Source organism: Odocoileus virginianus, chromosome 3, assembly GCF_023699985.2.
Source record: "Odocoileus virginianus isolate 20LAN1187 ecotype Illinois chromosome 3, Ovbor_1.2, whole genome shotgun sequence".
Lineage (NCBI taxonomy): Eukaryota > Metazoa > Chordata > Mammalia > Artiodactyla > Cervidae > Odocoileus > Odocoileus virginianus.
Window position 1 is genome coordinate 16717689 of NC_069676.1, and position 16304 is coordinate 16733992.

The 16304-nt window shown below is 53.4% G+C and overlaps 1 protein-coding gene across 20 annotated transcripts in view; it reads left to right on the forward strand.

The window, feature by feature from the left end:
* The window catches only part of PTPRS (protein tyrosine phosphatase receptor type S), a 109887-nt gene that overhangs the window by 22691 nt on the left and 70892 nt on the right, over positions 1-16304 (forward strand). Inside the window, exon 1 of one of the 20 annotated variants that reach the window (XM_070464896.1) lies at positions 14290-14387. The exons of the other annotated variants lie outside the window; for them this stretch is intronic. The gene's annotated coding sequence lies outside the window, so the exon portion shown is untranslated. Of the gene's footprint in view, positions 1-14289; positions 14388-16304 lie in introns of those variants that run through there. 20 annotated transcript variants of the gene reach the window in all.

The window sequence follows — 16304 nt, forward strand, 5'->3', positions numbered from 1 at the left end:
CCTACGAGTGCCTCAGCCACTAGCAAGTGTGTACCAGCTTCTGAATGGTTTGGTAGGATGGATGTTTTTATTCTTTAGCTGCTGCCACTGGACTAGTTGCAGAAGCCCCTCATAGTTTCAGATCTAAAATTTTCTTTCAGACCCCAGGAAAAGCTTCTGGGTGTTGAGTAAACAATCAGTGCCTCCTCTGGGTTCAAAATCCTGCTGCAGGGCGGGGTAGGGGGTGGTCTAGAGATTCTTCTATTTATTGAACATCTACTGTGTGCTGGGCCCTGCCAAGGTGCTGGGAATAGAGTGGTGAAGAACACAGAAGACAAAGCCCTGCCTCTGTCAAGTGTAGCAGGGAGAAGACCTATACACAAATGAATAGATTATTTAAGGGCTTCAGGTTGCTTTTAAGAAATACAGAGCCAGGGAGAGGGGTGGGTGATAAGGAAGGAACTATTTTAGCTATGGAATCAAGGCAGGGCCTCTCTGAGGAGGTGATCTTTCAGTGAAGACCAGCAGGAAATGAGAGTGAATTATGTGAAGATCTGGGGTAAAGTTGTTCCCTGGAGGAGTGGGAGAGAATTGCTGTGCAAAGGCCGTGGGGCAGGACCATGCCTGGTGTGTTGAAGGAACAGAGAGGAGGAGGCCCGAGTGGCTGGAGCCGAGGGAGGGAGGGAGGGGAGGGGGGAGGGGAGGACAGGGAGGGGACAGGGCAGTGCTTGCCCAGGTGAGCGATGATGGGGCTGGACCAGATGGAGGCAGAGAAGCGGGGAGAAGTGGGTGGATTCTGGAGAGTTGTTTGTTTTTTTTGGTAAGAGCTGGTAGATTGGCCAAGCAGTGGGTGCAGGGTGGGGTTGAGAGGAATTGAAGATAGCTCGCAGATCTCTGGCCTGAGTGTCTGCAAGGAGGGAGAGGCATGGGGACCCCTGTGTTAACAGAACATCCACTAAAGTTTCCAGAAGCAAAGGAAGTGCTTCTCTGCAGGTGTTGGAGGGGGCCTCCTGGAGCTGGTGGCTCCAAAGTCTGCCTGTGGGTGTGATGTGGGGCTGGTGTCCCCTGCCACCAACAAGCCAGTGGCACATCCTTTTCTCAGCCTCAGTTTCCCCATCTGTATAATGGGGATGGTAAGAGAAGGCAGCAGTGATATGAGTTAATGTGTACAAAGCATTTAGAGCACAGCCAGCTATACATTTGGGCTTAGATGGGGCTGGGGCTTTGCCCAGCTCCAAGCTCCACTGGGGCTCTTAGGGCAGAAATGCAGATATTCACTAAAAGCCTCCAGTTCAAGATACAAAGGAGGTCTGGTTCACACACCAGGAGGCTGAAGCCCAGAGTGGTTAGGGCACTTGATTCAGGCTGCACAGGCTTTGGCTCAACATTCCTGGGCCCACACATCCTCCCCACCTTGCTCCTCCCTCTCCTCTGGGCGTTTTCCACCCCCCTGGGGGCTGCCAGCTTTGGTTCTTGGTGGTTTCCAGACTCCCCTTGGCTCCAGCTTGGCACTCATCTCCCACCTCCACGGGCGCTGAGTCCAGGGCCTGGTGCCAGGCAAGCCCGGGGAGGGGAGGGGCGCCTTGATGAGCACCCTCTGCTTTTACATCCAGGGTTCCCTCTGCTCCCTCTCCTCACCCCTCCCCCGATGCTTCCACTAATGATGGAAGTGGGACTGGAGGGAGTGAGCGAAATTATATACACACGAACATATAAAAATTAGTTTAGGATCTGGGCCAAGAACCACTTGCGCTTGGCCAGGCATTGTGGGTAATTCATCGCCGATTACCATAAAAGCCAGAGCCTGCTGACAGGCGGCCGTGGGGCTTTTGTTTAAGATTCTGATGAATATATAATCTCTCTCCTGCCTGGAGCCCAAGGTTCCCCCCGCACCATCCCCGGGAAGGGTGTCCCCAGGCTCCTGCCCATAGGGCCGCCGGCTCTGGCCTGCTTGGGAGCCAGCCTAGGCCTGCCCTAGGTCCATTGGTGAGCCTGCCTTGGAGGAGCTAGGCTTGGTGTTCGATGCCCACTGCTGTCCCCAGTGATCCCCAGCCTGTAATACAGCCCCAGCCCTGGGCCCTGTTCCCTCAGGCCCTCATTCATCCACTTGGCACACATTTATTGGGCTCCAGCTGTTTGGCTGGCCCCGCGCGGGTGCTGGGATGCCGTGGTGACTGAGATCAACAGAATCCCTGGCTTTTTAGAGTTGGAGGTCTGATGGATGAGTAGATAAGCATGTATTCGTATTTAAAGATTCCTCATCTCTTGCCCAGGAGATGCAGATTAAAACAACAAGATCCATTTCTTGCCCATCCGCTTGGCAAAAATGTATGAAGCTTGATGATTTCCAGATTGGAAATGGGAGGGGGACCCCTGGGCGTCATCAGTGGGAGAATAAATCAGCATGGCTACTTCTCACCATCTTTTATTTTTATTTTCTGGCCAGCTAACACATACATGTGAGCTATAATGGAGGATGTACAGAAGAATACACAGGGGAGAGTCTCTCTACCAGCACGCCCCTCCTATCCGCAGCTCTCCTCCCCTCTCCTTCACCAGAAGCAGCCACCAGTCTCCTGCTAGGACAGCAGTTGGTAGACTTTTTCTGTAAAGGACTAGATAGTAAATCTTTTCAGCAGTCTTCATCAATACTGTTCAGTGCCACTGTTGTAGCATGAAAGCAGCCAGAGACAATACGTGAATGAATGGCAGTGGCTGGATGCCAATAAAGCTTTATTGACACAAACAGCCAGGGGGCCAGATTTGGTCCTTGGGCTGTAGCTTATTGGCCCCTGCTCTGTATTAGCACTGTCTAGCAGAACTTTTGTACAATTTTAGAAACACTCTCTGGTGATAGCTTTCTAATAAAATAGCCTCTGGCCACATGTGCTGTTGAGCATTGGAAATGTGACTGGTGCAATGAAGACTCAACTTTTAAATTTTATCCCATTTTATTGCATTTAAATGTAAACAGCCACATGTGGCCCATGGCCACAGCTTTGGACAGCACAGTTATCTAGACATGTTCAGTGAACACTCAGTAGGCGGGTAGATTTATGTTCCCTGGTTTAACCAAATGGTAGCATCTTTTAAAAGCCGTTCCATACTTTAGGTTGTTTTTCCTCTCTCTCAAAAAAATGTATCTTAAGAGTGATTTCATAATTATACATCTGGCTCTATCTTCCTTTTCACAGCTGTGATACTAGTCTCATAATACTAAAAGATGGTAATCTTTTGTGGCATTATTTGGTCCCTTGCACCATTATTTATTTAACCAATCCCCTATTGTTGGGCACTTAGGTTGTTTCAAGTCTTTTGCCATGAGGATTTTCTACACATGCCATTTCACGGGGATGTGTCTTTCAGAAAAACTCCTAAGAGTGATGTTAGCAGCCCCAAAGGGAAGGTGCAGACCCTCCAACTGCCCATCTCTCTGCCCTGAGATATGGAAGATGTGGACGCAAAGATTCACAGGCATTGGTCGAGACTGAGGAAAAAAATAAAAAGTGGAGCCAACCTAGGTGTCCATCAACAGGGGATTGTAATAACCTTGTCATGGAAGATTATACACAGCAGGGGAAGTGTCTAGGGATGAGTGTGCTCACTAGGTACAGTGTCTTTTGAAAGAAGGAGGAATGCTGGGAAATGATACAGACAAGATGATACAATTTCACAAAGAAAAAAGCCACTCTGTATTCTGGTGTTACTTTTGGTCTGTAACTGCTCGGGAGAGATATGCAGAGATTGACACAAACCAGCAATGGAGGTTGCTTCTAGGAGCAGATAAGAGGGGCTCTCCTGTCCACAAAGCTTTGCATCTGCCACACACCAGCTGCTTCCTGTCCTCAGCAGGAGGAATTTGAAAGAACAAATCTCCTGCCCTCTTGCAGCTAGCACTCCAGTTGGGGAGCCCGAGAATTAACAAAGCACAGATAAAACCCACAGAATTTTCAGACATTTGTCTGAGAGAGTGGTAGTTTGCTTTAAGGGGGAAAAATTCCAAGGGACTGGGGAGGGCCCAGAGGGGGAGGCAGAATTTTCAAGAGGGTGTCCCAGAAGACCTCACTGAATAAGTGACATTTGAGGGGGACTTCCCTGGTGGTCCAGTGGTTAAGGCTCTGCATTTCTAACGCAGGGGGCGGGTTTGATCCCTGGCCTGGGAACTAAGAGTCCACGTGCCTGCCAAAAAAAAAGTGAGATTTGAACAGAGGTGGTGAGGGAGGGAGACATGTGGATTTTACAGGAAAGAGTGTTCCCAGCAGGCGAATGGAGAGTGCAAAGGCCCGGAGGTGCGATCTCCTAGGACAGTTGCTGAGTCCAAACCCCTGCCCTCACCCAAACCTGCATTCCCTCCATCATGGCTCCCAGAAGAGCACTGCTTACTGGGGAATAATTATTTTTAAAAAACATTTCTTTGGCTGCATAGGAATCTTAGTTGTCACACCTAAGGATTTTTAGCTGTGGCGTGTGGGATCTAGTTCCCTAACTGAGGATTGAATCTGGGCCCCCTGCATGGGGAGTACAGATTCTTAGCCACTGGACCCCCAAGGAAGTCCTGGAATAATTAATTATTAGTCATAATACCTGATATATCTGGGAGCCAGAGGTCGATCTTTATGCCTCCAGGAGGCCATCAGTCCCTGCCCACATGTGAGCTACAAAGTCACAGTTGGGCTAGGTTCAAGATGCTTCAAATTCCAGGACAGGGTGACCTCCAGTCAGGCAGGAAGAAGGGAAGCCAAGGCCTGGATGGGGGGAAAGGAAGGAGGTGAGAACCAGTCTGTGTTCAAGTCCTAGTTCTGCCACTTTCTAGTGGTGAGACTATGAGCCCAACCTCCAGGCCTTAGTTTCTCCAACTGAAAAATGGGGAGAATAGTAAGCCCAGTCTTTGAGGTGATTCAGTGAGCTGCTTTGTGGATGCCTGGCCCACAGGAAGAGCCAGGAATAAGAGCCGGAGTGCTCACTGAGTGCCTCCTCTGCGCCTCGCTTGGTTTAGAGCACTTTCCCCCATTGTTTGGTGTTCAGTCACTCAGCCGTGTCTGACTCTGTGACCCCATGGACTGCAGCACGCCAGGCTTCCCTGTGTTTCACCGTCTCCCAGAGTTTGCTCAAACTCATGTCCATTGAGTCAGTGATACCATCCAACCATCTCATCCTCTGTCGTCTCGTTCTCCTCTTGCCCTCAATCTTGCCCAGCATGAGGGTCTTTTCCAGTGATTCGGCTCTTTGCATCAGGTAGCCAAATTATCAGAACTTCAGCTTTGCCCCCTACTAAGCCTTAAAGAGCATTCTGAAGTCTTGGAGGAGGGTGGGGTTGGGACCTGGACCCAACCCTGTCTAAAGATGTCACCTTGCCCCGCCTCCCAGTCACCCAGGACTTGAGAACTTGGGGCACTGCCCAGAGAGGTCATGCCCACACCTGAGCTCATAGCTGGATCAACAGGGACACCAGCTCTGCTGTCCCATCGCCCTCAGCAGCGCCCTGGCTCCTCAGGCTTCTCACCTGTGAGGTGGGACTTAGCCCCAGGTTCCTGTTTCCACTTCTTCCCATTCAGTCTAGCACTACTTAGATTTCTTCTCCCGGTTCCCCTCTTCCTTCACATCTTAGATATCACCTCCTCCCAGAAGCCCTCCCCACCCCCATGCCAGAGGCATTCCTCATCATACCTCTGGTCTCTTAACTGCCAGAGCCCTGCTGTCTGCCTCCCCGGCAGCCTGTGAACTTCCTGACACTGGACCAGGACTGCCTGGGTCATCTTATGTCTCTGGTGCTCAGCCTGGAGCCTGGTATACAGCAGGTGCTCTTTAAATGCATGTGTGAAAGAATTGTTACGGAAGTATGATAATTGTTCATGCCTCAATATGTTCATTCTTCACATCACATCCCCCCACCTTACTCCTCTAATCCCATCTCCCTCTCTTTCCCCAGAGCATAGTGTATTCATTCCTACCACAGGACCTTTGTATGTGCTGTGTCCTCTACCCAGAATTCCCTCCCCACCCCCATCTTTGCATGGCTGCCTCCATCTGTCTCCCTCCCTAGAAGAGAAACCCTGGGAAGTTGTCTGCCCTGGTTCCTGCTGCATCCCCAAAACTCAGAATAGGGTCTGGTACAGGATAGCTGGCTAACATTTCAGCAGTGACCAAGGCTGGGTCCCACCCTCATGAGGCAAGTCAGTCAAATGCTGCATGAAGCCCTGTCTCGGGCATCTCTCTGGCCAGTGCCTCAGTTTCTCTGATCATCAAAGGCCTTGACCCCACCAAAATCAGTCCCAGGCACCAAAAACCCAATTGTCCTCTGCACAGGTGAGGACACAGAGACCCAGACAGGGGCAAGAACTTGCTAAAGGCCACATAGCTCCCTGGGGACTGAAATGGGACAAGAACCAAGGGACCTGCCACCAGGATGGGTCTTCTTGGGGGTGACCCATGGAGGAAGCATCTGGCAGCACAGAGCTACATGGACCAGCAGCGACTCTGTTCAGTCGGTAACAGGTCAAGAAGAAAGTCTCAGTCGGGAACAGGGTGATCTTTAAAACCAACACCTGCCAATCTCTCCATAACCAAATCCCATTGTGCTGCTGGGTTTAGCAACAGTATCCAGGGAAAATGGAAGAAGTCGACTCATAGTTTCATTGTAATAATTTTTCTGGTGACTTTCAAGGCTAGGCAGTTAGAGCTGTGCATTAGAGACTTAGTTTCTAAAGTAAATTAGTTTAAGAGAACTGCATGAGCCAGTTGAATGAAAGATTTAATGAGGGTTATTGGGATGTGGCAGAAGTCGGGAACAAGATAGGGAGGATTTGAGAGGGAAATGCCACACACATCCCCACTGGGGACCTGGCGGGTACAGAGGCATCTTACGGAGAGGATGTGGCCAGATATATTAAAGCGGCCACAGGTGGTTCAAGGTGGGCGCTGGCAGAGGCGCTACCCTTGCCACCCCCACCTCTGACTGAGTCAGCACATTGGCACCCGGCCTACAGAGTGGAGTCTGGCTGTGGTTGGAGCAGATTTTCACAAATTTCTGCCCTTGGGGCCAGAGCAGCAGCCCCCAGAGGGTGCCTGGGTTGGAAGCCAAGTAGACCCAAGTTCAAATTGAGCTGTGTGGATTTGTGGCTGCAGATGGTACCTGCTGACCTCTGCCAGTGTTGTACATCAGCCCCTCCAGACTTTGCAAGGCCTCTTAGCCATTAGTTTATTCTTTCATTCAGAAACATTTTATTGAGTGTCTACTGCATGCCAGGTGCTAGGACCCAGCAGTGGCTGAAACTGACCTGGCCTCACCCTCCCAGTTCCTACCACTTCCAGCAGAGCTATCCACAGAACTTTTTGTGCTGAGAGAAATATGTGATGTCTGTGCCAGTCCTGTGGCCACAAACCACACTGGAAACACAGTTGGTGTGACCGAGGAACTGGTTTTTGAATTTTGTTTAATTTTTTAAAATTTTAATTTAGTCACATATGACTGTGGTTCCTTATCAGACAGCACGAATCTAGACAGTAAATGAGAAGTAATTTCAGATGAAAATAAGTGCCCCCTCCCAAGAAAAAAAAATCTAGAGAATGAATATGTGATAAAGGCTGACGGAGGTGGTACCTGAGTTGCAGTGATCAACCATGGTGATCAGTTCTTCTCTGAGGATGCAATGTTTGAGGGAGACCTGAGTCGACAGAAGGAAATAGCCGTGAAAATGTGGGGGAAGGGTGGTTCATACAGAGGAAACCAGTATGTGCAAAGGCCCTGGGGCAGGACTGTGCCTGGGGAGTTAGAGGAACAGTGAGGAGGCCCGTGGCTGGAGAAGAGTGAGAGAGGGGGCAGGAGGGAGAAGGGGGGAGAGCAGGGAGGGGACGGGCAGGTCCTGAAGGGCCTTGCAGGCAGCAGGGCAGGGCTTGGGCTTTTGCTGGAGGGAGGTGGGAGCCTAAAGGGTTGGGGGCAGAGGAAGGATGGGAACTGATTCAGGTACTTCCTGGCGCCCTCTTGCCACTGTGGAGGGGGACAGATTGTGTGGAGCAACGGGCAGAGCTGGGGAACCAGGACAGGGGTGACTGGTCCAGGTGGGTACTGTTGGGGGCTAGACAGGATGGGAAGGGCATCTGGAGAGAGACTTGAGAGCATTTCCAGACCAGCAGCATGTGGTGGGGGTGAGGGAAGGAGAGGAGTCAGGATCAGTCCCCAGGTTCTAGCCCGAGCCTCTGGAAGGACAGAGCTCCCATCCGCTGAGCAGGGGAAGACACAGGGAAGAGTAGGTCTGCTGGATCCAGCTGCACCTGAAAGCACCCCGGCTTTTTCCAGGAGAGAGTGGTAGCTAAGGCCTGGGGGAACCAGAAGATGAAAAAGGCAGATGAGGAGGTGCTGCGTGCCTGTGGCAGGTAGCGTGCTCACTGCGGTGTGACTGGCAGGCAGACACGGCGCCAGGGCCATGGTGCCAATGTGGGCGAGGCGGACACTGGGCTGGTCGACACACGCTTGCTGCCCCAGGGCATGAATGCTGAGCTGGGTGGGGAGGGGCCCATTGGGCAACCTGGGGCCCCGGAGCCCCAGAGCCTGAGAAAGCAGGAAGCTGCCCAACCAGTTTCTCTCTTGCTCCCAAAGCCAAGTGTGTGGAGTTTGGTGGTTGCCCTTAAATGAAATTTTCAGAAATTTTGGTCCAAAATGTGAAGTCAGGGAAATGATTGGGAGTGGGGGGTCCTGCCTGAGAATGTCCAGGGTGCAGTTTTTTTTTTATTTTGTTTTTAACATTTATTTATATGGCTACATTGGGTTTGGCAACCCAATCCAGTATTCTTGCCTGGAGAATCCCATGGATAGAGGAGCCTGGTGGGCTACAGTCCAGGGGATCACAAAGAGTCAGACACGACTGAGGTGACTTAGCACAGCACATCAGGTCTTAGTTGCAGCACACCGGGTCTTCGTTGCATCATGTAGGATCTTTAGTTGTGGTGCACGGACTCCTCTAGTGTCTTGAGGGTTCAGTAGTTGAAGTGAGTCCCGCTAAGTAAGTGGGACTTCGTTGCTCCCAGTATATTTGGGATCATCCCAGACCAGGGGTTGAACCTGCATCCTCTGCATTGCAATGTAGATTCTTAACCACTGGACCACCAGGGAAGTCCCCAGGGTGCAGCTTTACCTGGGTGGGCACATCAGGGCAGGTCTCAAAGGTTTTTGACCATCCTGAGGGAATCACCCTCTTCTTGGAAGTGAGGGGTGTCACAGCTTGGTCTGACGATGTCCTTTTCTGTTGTTTATACTGGAGAGCAAGTGAAGACTCGTTAAACTCTGTGGACCGGACCCTGGCAGATGGTTTCATAATGGTCTCTGTGTACCCATCTGAGAAAGACCAGAAAGAGGCAATCAGCCTCAGGGCCTTTGTACTTGCTGCTCCTCTTGCCTGAAACTCCTTTCCCATGGCAGTTTGTCAAGGTCTTTCTGAGAGGTTCCCCCAGACCCCTCTATCCCTCTAGAGCCTTACAGTTTGTTTTGTTTCCTTTTTGCAACCTCTTAGTACTTCTGGCCTTATGTTAGTGATGATGTTTGTTTCTCGGTGCGTATCCGTCTCGTCCTCTTATCTGCGAGCCATGGGAGTGGGGTGGGGTAAAAGGGTGGGGGGGGCGCTTTTTGTGCCACAGCTGTGTCCTCAGTGACCCACACACAGTAGGTGCTCAGTGTTTCTGGAAAGAATGAATGAAAATGACCACATGCTAACTGTTCTTCTCCAGGAGAGGGGTGGATTGTGGGCAATTTTTATTTTCTTCTTCATGCTGATTTCCCCTAATTTTCTGCTGCACGAGCCTATTTTATAATTAGAAGAAAAGTTATTTTGAAAAAAAATTACCCCCCAAATGTCCCAGCTGCAGGAGCTGACGTGATTTAGCCCCAGGCTGCATCCCAAGGACAGCCGCCTCCTGTGTGTTTAGAGAGGATGTAGCAACTGATTTGTGGGCTCCCGCCTGGGGTCAGCCCTCAGGAGCACTGGGTGGGCTGAGCAGTCAAGGAGGGCTTCCCAGAGGTGGCAGCTCTAGCCTTCAGCATGTGCAGGCCAGAGTGCTCAAAGTAATCATCCTGAGTCCCTTCATTAACTTGCACCCCACAACCAATCCTTCAGAAAACTTCCTTGGCTCTGCCTTCATGATCTATCCAAAATGTGCCCACGCCCCTCCGTGCCCCACCCTGCTGCCCTGGGTCTCTGCCTCCACCTGATCAGTTCCCTCTTTGCTTGCCTGAACTAGTGCAGCCACCTCTGCCCTGGTTCTCCAGCTCCCCCCACCCACAGTCTGTCCTCCATACAGTAGCCACAGGGTATCTGGGAATACCTGAGTCACACCCCACCTTTCCTCTGCCTGCAGCCCTCCAGTATGCCCACCTCCTTCAGGATAGCCTAAGGCCCTGCCTCGACCTGCCCTGTTCCCTCACTGCCTCCTTCTCTTCTCCTTACTCACTCTGCTCCAGCCACAGGGGTCTCTTTACTGTTCCTCCACCACACCAGAGACTGTTCTGCCCCAGGGCCTTTGCATGTGCTGTACCCACTGCCTGGATCACTCCTCTTAAACATCGATTATCTTAAACACCTCCTTCAGGTCTTACTCAGATGTTACTTCCCCACTCCCTTCCTTGTCGTTCCCTCCCTCAGTCCTGTCCGGCTTCTTTGCAACCCCATGGGCTGCAGCACACCAGGCTTCCTTGTCCTTCACTATCTCCCCGAGTTTGCTCAGATTCATGTCCTTTGAGTCAGTGATGCTATCTAATCATCTCATCCTCTGTTGCCCGCTTCTCCTCCTGCCCTCAGTTTTTCACAGCATTAGGGTCTTTTCCAGTGAGTTGGCCCTTCGCATCAAGTGGCCAAAGTATTGGAGCTTCAGCATCAGTCCCTCCAGTGAATATTCACAGTTGATTTCTTTTAGACTATTCAATGTTGATTTCCCACTCCCTGACCCTCCTATTTAATACTGCATCCCACACCACATATCCCCTCTTCCCTCACTTTGTCCATCTTTTTTTTTTTTTTCCCCACTTGGCCACACCATGAGGCAAATGTAGGATCTTAGTTCCCAAAACAGGGAACTAGACCCAGGCCCCCTGCATTGGAAGCATGGAGACTTAACCCCTGGACCACCAGGAAAGTCCCTACTTTGTTCATCTTCATAGCACTTAGCACCAACTACCCTGGTGTATTTTCTTGCTTTCCTGTCTCATCCACTGCCTGCCCTGGAGCATCAGGATCATGAGGGCAGAGACCCTGCTCAATCTTGGTCACTGCTCCATCTCCAGTGCCTCCAGCCAGGCCTGGCACATCGTAGGAACTTCCCTGGTGGTCCAGTGGCTAAGACTCCATGCTCCCAATACAGGGGGCCTGGGTTCGATTCCTGGTCAGGGAACTAAGATCCCATGTGCTGCAACTTAAGACCTGGTGCAAATTAATTCATTAAATAAATAAAAAGAAACATTTTTAAAAAGAGGGCAGATAGGGAGTTCCCTGGTGATTCAGTGGCTCAGACACCACGTTCCCAATGCAAGGGGCCCAGGTTCCATCCATGGTCAGGGAATTGGATTCCACATGCTGCAACTAAAGATTCCACATAATGCAACTAAGATTTGGCACAGCCAAATAAATTTAAAACTGGATAAATTTAAAAAAGGGTGAATGAAGACCCCTGCTTTGGGATGAGGGCACCGCACAGTGTAGCATCTTGGCGAGAATGTAGAACTTGGAGGGGGGGCTCTTCTGGGTAAGAACCCAGCCTGGCTGTTGCAGAAATGTTTGCTGAGAACCTGCTGGGTGCTGGGGACCCGACTCGGGGCACACACTCTGATCGAGACAGAGACAAACCCAGCCCTGTCCTCTGAGGTCACAGTCTGATGGGAGAGACAGACCCGTGTCCAGACAGTTAACATATGGGATGATCAGAGCTGTGATGGGGGCAGAGGGGGAGGCTTGTTCAGGGCATTGAGCAGACAGGGCCTCCCAGCTGAGGGAGGCCAGACGCAGAGCTTGTCTGGCTCCACCTTTACCTAGGGGGTGGCTGTGTTCCCACCCCACTGTGGTCACCTCCTTCACCTGGAAGCAAGAGGTCATCTCCAGGGAGACACGGGCAAGGGTGTAGACAGGGTAGGGCCTGCCTGGGAGGGGGTGGCACATCCCCAGCCACCATCCCCTGGGGCTTGGGCAGCCCAGAGACAGGCATTTCTGCCCCAGGTCACCCAGCCTGATGACATGGATTCATCGGGTGCCTGTTGTGTGCCTGCTTTGTATTTCGGACGGGGAAACCAGGGCCCCAAATGGTGCAGGTTCTTGCTTGAAGTCACGTGGGATGTACCTGGATTCAAACCAGGGTCTGCACGAGCCCTTGGCCTGGACCATCAGCCTGTAGATGCAAGCAAAGCATGCTCCTGGGGGCATTCTCTGAGGGCCCACTGTGTGTCCTACCACACCAGGGTAGGGGGGAGGTTCTGCTGCTTGATTCCACACACATATTGACCCAGAGCACCTCCTGTGTGCTTCCCACAAGGTGCTGGGTTTCCAGGTGTCTGTCCCACCTCTATGAAGCATCAGCTGTGGGCCTCCCAGGGTTATGGGGAGAGGAGGTGTCAGAGCATTTCTCATTTAGCAGCACCTACTGTATGTTCCATGTAGAAGGGGCAGGTGGAGAGTTTGCCTGTAGATGTTCAGAGTACTTGCCATGTGCCCTGTGTTTTGAAGACTCCAGTGCATGGCTCTCCAATGAATGGCTCCCCAGTGCCAGGGGAAGTGGAATTATGTGCTCTGTTTTGCAAAAGCAGGGCCCGAAAACGGGCAGATCTCCCAGGGAGGGTGCATTCGGTGCTGGGGAGAGATGGGGGTAGACCTAGCAGGGCATGGATGGGCAACCTTGGGAAGTGAGTAGTCAGGCCCCTAGCAGAAGGGCTCACAGTGGGGCCCTCAGGGGCTCCCACAGCTGTCTGTGCACACACACACACCCGTGTCCCCCCACCCCAGTCACAGCCCATGTTCTTTGTCCCACTGGGCGGTGAGCTTCTAGAGGCTGGGACCTGTCTGTTTCAGCTCTGCTGTTTACCCCTGGGCTTTACCTTGATAGTGATTTGTCATTTTCTGGCCCCAGGCCTTCTGTAGCATCATGGGTAAGGGAGCTTAGCTGCTGGACCCAAACTTTGGTTCGAATCCTTGCTCTTCCTGACCTTGGTCATTTCTCTTTGTTTCTCTCACTAACCCCTTCGGAAAATGGGGGTGATTGACAGTGGGGTGATGTGAGCCGTCACAAGGCCTGGAGTATACTTAGATCTCGATACACGCTGGCTGTGGGAGTCGTCCTGAGCCATTGGGATCAGTGGTGGAATTCGCCTGGAATGGGATCAGCCGGGGGAACCGCCCCCCTGCAGCGGCCCATGGTCTCTGTCAGACTTCTTTCCCCTCCCTGACCGCGTCCCCAAGCTCCCACGACCTACCGGGCCTCCGAATTGCCGGCCTCTCCCTCGGAGTTTTCAAACCCGCACCGGGGCAGCAGCGTCGGCCGGGATTGGCTGCCTGGGTGGGGCCACCCCTCCTTCCCCACCCCCCTGCTCTGTCCTCCCCTCCCCCTCCGGATCGGGTGTCTCGGGCTTGGCACGAAGGCCCCATCTGTTTCCAATCTGGCCCTATGCTCTCCGCCCCCTCCCCAGGGTTGTGGCTCGGGTGGGGGCCCGTGCCATAGGGTTCCCGTTCGCCCCCTACCCCCCCCCCACAAACGCCTCTAGCCCCCTACTGGACTCCCAGCAGGAGGGAAACCTCTTTGTGCCTGCGCCCCTCCCCCACCCTGTGGGCTTCTGTGTTCGCAGGGGGCGCGGCCTCTGCCATCCAACCCAGACTGGGAGGGGATTTTCTGCCCCTTCTTCGACCTCCTGTATTTGGGTCTGTTTGGGGCGCCCCCTCTGACGCCCTGTCCAGCATCCAGTCCCTTTATCCGTTGCCATGACCACGATCAGAGCCTGGAAGGGAGAGAGGAGCAGGGTAGGGGGCGCCCTCTAGCATCTGGCCTTCAAAAGGGAGGTTCTTGGGCTGTGTCCCTTGGGGCACCCCCTCGGGTATCTGCACACTGCGGGAAGGGGGCACACAGTGCCCTCCGTGGGGGCCTCCTGGGCACAGGACCCCCATCCACGTAGGCTTCCAGTGTCCACAGATCTGGCTCCCAACTGGTCCCCCCGCCCTACTTCCGGCTGGGCCCCGCCCGAGGTTTGCTCTGGAGCCCCCTCCCCGGGCCTGCCCCCTGCCGGCTCCGCCCATGGTCCCGCCCCGCCCCGCCCCCAGGCCGAGCTCGCTGGGCCTCGGCCTCTGAGTACTCGCAGCGCGCGCGGCGCTCCGGGCGGACCCAGGGAAGGGCTGCAGCCGGCCCGGCCGAGGCAGCGCGGGCCCGGGCCCCGATCTCTGAGCCTCAGGGTGAGTGCGTCCGGACCCCCTTCCACCTCGAGGCTCAGTCTGCGTTAGGCTTTGTCTCTTTCTTCGCCCCTACTCAGGCTTCCGAGACCGGGGCGGGGGGGTACCCGCCGGGTTCCCTCCACACCCCCGCTGCGTGCGGTCTGGCCTGGGTACCCACCAGGGACATCTCGAGCCCACCGCTGCCTGGCGCGCCTCCCCCATTCAGACAGGTCGGTCTGTTACTTTGGAAAACTCCAGACCGTTATGCTCCGTGGGGTCCCCTCCCCCGCCTGGCCCCCAGCCCGACCTCCTCTCCCACCTCCTGGGGGTGGAGCCAGGCCCCGGCAGCCTTCGCTCCCAGCCCGGGCGGAGGGGGTGCTTTGATAGCGGGCTTCTGATAGGGGGCTTTGGCATCCTTCCCGCTGGGGACCCGCTCTGCAGAGGAGGGGACAGAACTCGGGGTGGGATGGAGGTGGGGGCGTAAGTGGCTGGAATCCCTGCTCTTAGCCACTCCCCAAAACTCCCAGAAAGTTTTCCTCTGTTTGTCCCAGCGCCCCTCAGGCCTATGAACTCCAGATTTATTCTCTGCGTCTTGGTGGCTTTAATAAACTGAGGGGTCAGGCATGTATATCAGCTCCCACCGACCCTCTCTCCATTCCTGTCTTCTTGTCCCTAAGTTCCCATGCCTCTGGATCCTACCTCCCCCCCATTTTGTTTTAATTTTTAAGTTTTATTATTGAAGTATAGTTGCTTTATGGGGGCTTCCCAGGTGGCTCAGTGGTAAAGAATCCACCTGCCAAACAGGAGACTTGGGTTTGAGCCCTGGGTTGGGCAGATCCCCCGGAGACGGAAATGGCTACCCACTCAAGTATTCTTACCCGAGAATTTTCCTGGACAGAGAAGCCTGGTGGGCTATAGTCCATGCATCGCCGAGTTGGACATGACTGACTGACTAAAACAACAAACATAGTTGCTTTGCACTGCTGTGTTGGACACCCACCCCCCCTTATTGCCTAGAGAGTCCCGCTTCCCAGATTCCTACCCCAGAGGGGCTTCCTGGGGGAGGGGGCACCCCTGTGGGGGGCTGGTGCAGCCCTCCAAGCCCTGCCAGCCCCTCGTTGAGCCTCACCTCCATCTCTTAATGCTTGAGCAGTTTCCTTACACTCGAGCAGACGTCAGGGCTGGGCCCGTGCCTGCTGACCTGGTGGCTGCTTCTGGCCTCAGTTTCCCTCTCTGAAAAGGACGTAAACACAGGAATGGCATGGATCAAATGGGGCCAGGCATGAAGTAGGCATCTAATAAATGCACATTCCTAGAGTCGGGGAGAAGACTCCCATCCTGGAGGCTGATAGGTCTGTGACAGGAGTAGAGCTATGATGGGAGACACTGGCATTGGGACAGTCCAGAGGGGGCCATGATCCTGCCTGAGGTGTCCAGGAGGGCTTCCTGGAGGAGGTGACAACTCCACTGAGACCCGAGGATGAGTGTGAAGTTTGAGGTTGGATGGAGAATGAGGAAAAGGTGTGCTGGGTGGAGGGAACATTGTGCACAGATATCCCTGTGTGAGCCAGAAGGTGATGAGTAGGGACACCCATGGGGCAAACAGCTCTTGTAGTTGGCTCTTCTGGGTGGCTGAGGTTAGGAGTCTAGATTTGAATGGACTTTGATGGAAACCAATGAAGGTTTTAGAACAGAGGAGGGGCAGAGTCCAACACAGCTACTTCCAGCCCCAGGATCGAGGGTCAGGACTGGGCAGAGGATGGGTCCCCAGACAAGTCCACTCAGCCTGGGATAGGGAGGTCTGTGGCTATGGCATGAAGGATGAGTTGACAGGTGGGCCTCCTGGAAGGAAGACCTGTATTAGGAAAGGCCCAGAGGCCCAAGGCAGAGCAGTGCGTTCTGAGAACCATGCAAAGAGAGAACAGGACAGGCCCAGGA